The sequence below is a fragment of the Alexandromys fortis genome, unplaced genomic scaffold (assembly GCF_014885135.2).
Source record: "Alexandromys fortis isolate MF-2015 unplaced genomic scaffold, M_Fortis_MF-2015_v1.1 scaffold_36, whole genome shotgun sequence".
In the NCBI taxonomy this organism is placed as follows: Eukaryota; Metazoa; Chordata; class Mammalia; order Rodentia; family Cricetidae; genus Alexandromys; species Alexandromys fortis.
Window position 1 is genome coordinate 219,119 of NW_026067915.1, and position 6,000 is coordinate 225,118.

The window sequence follows — 6,000 nt, forward strand, 5'->3', positions numbered from 1 at the left end:
TAACAGCCTCTCCCCACCCCTACACACACACACACTCACACACACAAAAGAAATGTATTTAAAAAAAAAAAAAAAAAACAAATGACCAGACACGACGATGTCAGGAAGTCTAAAATACTAGCACACTGAGACACAAGGATCTAAGTGTCTCAGCCTTGGATACATATTAAGATCCATTCTCAAAGCAAATCAAAGCAACAAGAAACGTCTTTTAATTTAAAAATCTTTTTAGTCAGCCAGGAGTGGTAGTGCATACCTTTAATCTCAGAACTTTGGAGATAGAGGTAGGCGGATCTTTCTATTATGAGTTTGAGACCAGCCTAGTCTACATAGGAAGTTCCAGGATAGCCAGGGCTCCCCAGACAGACCATCTAATCCCAGCCATGCATCTAATCTCTAAGACTTTTCCTCACTGACTACAACCTTGGGACTCAATTATTTAACCTGGAGATAACCCAAAGGCAATTATGGAATACATGCAAGAATATATCCACTAGTTAGGACCATTCTAAAAGGCCAGAGTGGAGCCAATGTCGGGACTTTGAAAGGCAGACTTTGATTACATTGGAGCAGGAAGAGCCCTTTCAGCTGGAAGGATGCCTCTCACAGGTGTACAGGCATTGTGAACTGCCCCGAGCATAAACTCTACTCACAAAACAGCCCAAACCAACCAGGAAATACACGGGGAGGGGAGGAGAGGAGAAAATGCGAGAGTCAAAATCTAGGGCATAAGTAAAACTGTGAGGTGGGGGGAGAGGAAGGGAAAGGGATAAGGAGAGCTGTCACACACATGCTGCAAACTGCTAACATCTGACACAGCTTTCTTCCCTTGTTCTTCATCTTCATTGAAAATTATCCTTCTAAGACTTTGAATTCCAATGCGTTCCCTAATATTAATTCTACTTTGACAACAGACGTGCATACTGTGGGTTTGCTTTTGTGTTTTCTGAGACAGGGTCACATACTTTAGTAGTGCAGTCTAGCCTTTGACTCAGGGCCATCCCTCTACTTCAGTTTTGTGCACTGGGATTACAGACACGGTCCACTCCTGATTCTTCTATAACCTTTCTTTTCCAGCACTGACAGTTCAGGCAGACACACGGAGAAATCCTGAACAATTTGGCACTTTATATAGTATGACATCGCTGTCAAGTAAGTAGTCAGTAGAAACCAAATGATAGGGATTTTTCTCCAAATAGAGCAATTTGTGGTAACTGAAACAAATGATTGAGAAGATTACACACACATATTCATGTGTACACATACATATTTATTCTCACACATATACATATATATGTGTATAATGGAAGGTGTCAGATTAAAAAATAAATTGTCTAATTGAACAAAAACTATAGGTGGGCATGGTGGCCCAAACCTACATTTCTCGTATTCAAGAAGTATGAGGACCACAAATTTGAGACCAATCTGGAACACAAAGAAGGGTTCTATCTCAAAAAATAAGTAAATAATAAAAAACAGCAGGCAGGATAGGTAAGCCAGTTAATGTTCCAGGCCATGATCTGATTTGAGAATATCTCAAGAAAGACAGAAAATGTCTATGTCATCAGAAAACTCATATGTTGGAGGAACAAGATCGTAAATGAGGGAACAAGAAAGCAGGCAGAGGTAGGCCTAGTGGCATACTCCTTTGATCCCAGCACACCACTGGCAGAGGAGGAGGTAGCTATCTGTGAGTTTGAGTATAGCCTGGATACATAGCAAGGCCAGGCTAGCCAGAGCTATACAGTGAAACCCTTGTCTCAAAAGGAAAAGACACAGACAGAGTAGGCAAAATAATTAGAAAATATGAAAATAAGGTTTGGGTTTTCTCTTAATGAGAAGCCTTTGGAACAATAGAATGGTAAAAAAAATGTTCTGATTGGTATGGTGGAACATACCTATAATCCCAGCAAAAGTGGGAACAGGCAGGAAGATCATACGTTCCAGATCTAGTCCTGACCGTATTATATTTAAAATGCCTACAAATGGGGCTGAAGGGACGGCTCAGTGGTTAATAGCACCTATGGGTCTTACAGAGAACCTAGATTCAGTTCCTGGTTTGTTTGTCTTTTTTTTTCTTTAAAGATAATAGTCTCTCTCCATCTGTGGTAAAGGTAGTGTAGAACTCATGTGTAATGCAGGCTAGCCTTGAACTCTTGGTGATTCTCCTGCCTCAACCTTTTGAGTGCCAACATTACAGGTATGCACCCATAAACCACCTCTCCAATCACCGTTCCCTCTCCTCTACACATAACCAGTTCTTTAACCCTTTCAGATTTATTTCCAAAATCTACCATCTGCAATCCAGAAGCAGAGGATCCAATGCTCTCTTGGCTTCCATTGGTAGCCTGACACTCACATGATTCACACACATACATGCATACATACATACAAGCTAGCAAAACACTCACAGTCATAAAATAAACTTTGAAAATACAAAATAAATACAGAGGCAGGCAGATCTCTGTGAGTTTGAGGCCAGCTTGGTTGACAGAGTGAGTTCCAAGACAGCCAGGACTGTTTCACAGAGAAACCCTACCTGGAGAAACCAAAAACAAACAAACAAATAATAATAATAAAGGATGCCTATAAACAGAGCAAGGAGCCAGAAGAGTAGCTCAATAGTAGCAAGGACAAGGACCTGGATTCCAGCTCCAGGACTACAATACCCCCATACTATCCAGAAACACCCCCCCCCCAAAAAAAAAGAGAGAGAAATATATAGGTCTAGATAGAGCAGAAGTTTGATGCTCAGGACTGGTGATAAAAATCTGAGTCAACAACATGTGATAATATTTAAAGAGGAAGAGAATGAAGTCACTCAGAATGAGCACAGGTAAAGAAATGCAGAGGGACAGGCAGAAGGCCCTCAGGGATTTTGGATGTTTTCAACTCAAGGAGTAAAGAAGGCAAAGAGGGAAGAAAGCCTTAAAACTCTAAGGCCTAGAAAGGTCCTTGGCATTTTACAATTTTCAGGCCATACAGCTCCTCCACCAAGGCCTCCTCTTCCTATCTGCCACATATTTATCTAGAATCTATAAATTAAAAATCCGTAGAAGAGTGGATGGGGGAAGAGGGGAGGGAGGGAAAACTTCGGTTGGGATGTAAAAACAAAAATTAAGAAAAAACAAACAACAACAAAAATCTGAAGCTTAGAACTGGGCCCAACCCTTGGAGCTGCAGCTATTTTGACTTTGACTTAGAGCAAGGTCTAGAACCGAAGCAAGCTGCCACTTCTGACTCTTAGCCTTTCCATGGTGGGTAGCGGGAGCAGCAATCCGTGAAGCGGACAAGGGAGGCCTTAAAGAACACTTAAGCCACAGGAGTCGCCTTTGCTTTCCATACAATTTGCTGACATTCAAAAAACAAGCTGATCAAGAGACTTTATAGATCAACCTGCAGAAAAATGAAATAAAAGCAGAAAAGTGGGGCTAGGGATATTAGTCAAGCGCATGTTTATCATGTGTGTAGACCTGGGTTCAATCCTCAGCCTGCACACAGGGAAAAAGGAAAGGGAGGGGAGGGGAGGGGAGGAGGGAGAGAAGGGAAGTCAAGGTGGCCATGGAGCTCAGCTGGAAGTGCTTACTTACCTACCAAGCAAGAAAGCCCTGAATTTGATCCCCAGCTCAGCATAAAAACAGGTGTAGTTCACAAGTGTGTGGTGGGATTCCAGAATTAGGGAAGTAGAGGCAGAGTTGCCCACATACAAGAAGCCAAAGCTACAAAATAAGCTACAGGTTGGCCTGAGCTAAGAGCAATATTCTGATTTTTGTTTGTTGGTTAGAGATATACAAGAGGGCTGGGAACATATAAGCTCTGAAGTACAGCACTTGCCTAATATAACAAAGCCCTAGGTTCAAAAAAATAACATCCAACTTGTTGTCGGGCCAACGATCTTTAGCACCACAAGAAAACCACCTGATTTTTCCACTTTGCAAAAACACCCTGAAGGTGGAATGTTCTAGTCAGTGTGTTACTCACAAGGGCAAACTAGAAACATTTCTTCAGTCCTTTTGGCTTTAGTGAATACTATTTCAGTTTTACACTTTCAGGGTTTTGCCTTCTGAAACTTGGGCACCATCTAATCCAAAGTATTTGATCTCCGCCATATTATAGAGACTGTTCCTACACGCTTTTGCTTTCTTTTTTAAAAATGTGTGTGTGTGTGTGTGTTTGCCAGCTAAAAGCTAACCTCAGGTGTCCATCTCATTTTCCTGATAGGCTCTCTCATTGGCCTAGGGTGCCAGGATTCTGACAGGCTGGCAGGTCCACCAGCAACCCCCAGGACCTACAGAGCACTGGAATTACAAGTGGATGTGCTTCACAGAGTTCTGTAAGGACAAAGGAGAAGATGCAAATCTAAGGCCAGCCTACTCTATAGAATGAATTCTAGGCCAGTGAAGGCTAACACCGCAAAACTCTGTCTCATAAAATCCAAAACAAAATAAAGCAAAAATCCTCACACACAAAGTAGCACAAAATCAGCAAGTGATAATGAACTCCTGGAAACTCAAGACTCCGTGGAGATGTTATTTGGAACCATATTTCCAAACATCCATTCAACACTTCGGAATAAATACTCATCTAATTTAATTATGATGACTTCACCACACAGTAAGTAACACTGCCCACAATGATGTTTACAAAAGCACTTGTCACTCCCTTCGGATGTAGCAATGAAGAAAAAAAAGGAGTATGTTTCCATACTCTTCCTGTGTTTATACTCTGTAACAAGTGACAATTTAAGTGCCACTTCAGATGGGTTAAACAGCAAAGCAATTTTGATGCGTTCTGTTGCCGTAATTCACTCGTATCTGAGAAAGGTTTCCAAATCAGCCTTTGAGAAACTACAGAATTCTAGGAAGAGACTACAGAATCCCACTCTGGCCGCTGTAAGATAACAGGCTCCTGCATTAAGCAACTCGAGTTGAGCGTACTGCAATACTAGAGCAGTTCCGAAATAAAAGTATCCCCAATGCCAACCTGCACGAAGGAACTAGTCAGCGCCAGCAAGGATGCTGCAGCGGGCTGCTCCCAAGAGCTCCCGTCCACCGATTACCTACAGCAGGGTAAGCTTGGCCTCCCGCAACCCCAGAAGGTGAGTATTTACAGTTCCAGCTCCACGTCTCCCGGGAGTATTTCAGTCAAGGCCGCGGGACGCGTCAGCGGCGGCACCGGGACTCTGACCGGTCCGAAGCCGGTGAACCCGGAATCGCGCCGCGAATGCGGCGCTCAGGCACCTGAGGGTCGGCAACAGCCGGGCGTCCGCACCGACGCCAGCCGGGCCACTCTGCACCCGCGCCTCTTATGATCGCTCCCCGGGCGCTCTGCGCTGTTCGGTGTCCGCTGCCCGAGGCCTGGGCGCCGCGTACCTCAGAGCCCGCGCGGCCGCGGCCGAGCCCGGCAGGAAGCGCCGCCCGAGCCGCCAGCGCCGCAGCCCGCGCCGCCGCCTCCCGCGCTCACCTGCCCCGCGCGCCGCCACCGGCTCCCGATCCCGCAGCACGATCAACAGCTCCCGCGGCCGCGCCCGCCCGGCTCCGGCACCTGCATGCCCAGCACTCAGCCTCCTGCTGCCTTCGGGGCTCAGAGTAACACCCACCCACCGCCCACGACCATGGCCGGCTCCGTCGCAGCCGCTGCACCGCCCGACGGAGCACGCGCGCGCCACCGCCGTGCCCGCGCCTGCGCGAGCGCGCGCGCGGGCCTCCCGGACTCTCCTCCCTGCTGGCCGGCCCCGCCCACCCTCTAGGGCCAATCCCCAGACGCCCGCCTCCAGGCAGCCCCGCCCACTTACCTCGCAAGGCTAGGACTTGGCACCGCCCCTCGGGAGAGACCGCGCCAGCCTCTCCTTGCGCGGCTGTCTGCGCCGCGTTCCCACTGCGCTGCCGGCGCGCTTGGGTTGGCTTGTGGAGCACTGCGGTGTCTGCAGCACCCAGCTCGCCGCCTTCGGGAAAAGCCGCACCTCCGCAGACACCCTTTGTTCCCACGGCCCAGCTGGCC

General features: G+C 47.0%; 1 protein-coding gene across 2 annotated transcripts in view; it reads right to left on the reverse strand.

Moving 5' to 3' along the window:
* Pik3cb (phosphatidylinositol-4,5-bisphosphate 3-kinase catalytic subunit beta) overlaps window positions 1-5,676 on the reverse strand; it is a 105,846-nt gene extending 100,170 nt beyond the window's left edge. For both annotated transcript variants that reach the window (XM_050139412.1, XM_050139410.1), the window contains exon 1: window positions 5,464-5,676. The gene's annotated coding sequence lies outside the window, so the exon portion shown is untranslated. The remainder of the gene's footprint in view (window positions 1-5,463) is intronic.
* Between the last annotated feature and the right edge of the window lie 324 nt (window positions 5,677-6,000).